Below are 379 nucleotides of genomic sequence, written 5' to 3' on the forward strand. Positions count from 1 at the left end.
TCCATTATCCACTGGTTCAACTGCAACCATGTCATTGTTGTCTTTTGAGCTCGAACTTGGTAAGTCAGCATCCAGTTTCACAGCTTTGTTGCTCTCAAGAAAATACCCATCTTCTATCCACCTTTCTGGTCGTATACTATTGTCTACTGGTAAATCATCCTTACCTTTTACTGTTAGCCAACTGGAGGCAGAAAAGCAACTGGGAAAACTCCTGGTATTAAATCTTGTGGGGAGCACCTTCTTATTTTCCAGGTGCATGTCTTGTGCACTCAGTAAAGAAAGATGTTGTTCATGTATCTTTTTTCCCCCTTTCCGGTGTCTGAATTCTTCAAAGCTCTCTTTCCTTTTGTATTTCCTAATTTTTTTGTAATTCAAATTG

The 379-nt window shown here is 39.3% G+C and overlaps 1 protein-coding gene across 1 annotated transcript in view; it reads right to left on the bottom strand.

Annotated features, from left to right (window-relative positions):
* Window positions 1-379, bottom strand: part of LOC104461709 (formin-1-like) — a gene marked incomplete at its 3' end in the record, with an annotated part of 1899 nt that overhangs the window by 1085 nt on the left and 435 nt on the right. The window lies entirely within an intron of this gene.

This window comes from Pterocles gutturalis, unplaced genomic scaffold (assembly GCF_000699245.1).
Source record: "Pterocles gutturalis isolate BGI_N339 unplaced genomic scaffold, ASM69924v1 scaffold15612, whole genome shotgun sequence".
In the NCBI taxonomy this organism is placed as follows: Eukaryota; Metazoa; Chordata; class Aves; order Pterocliformes; family Pteroclidae; genus Pterocles; species Pterocles gutturalis.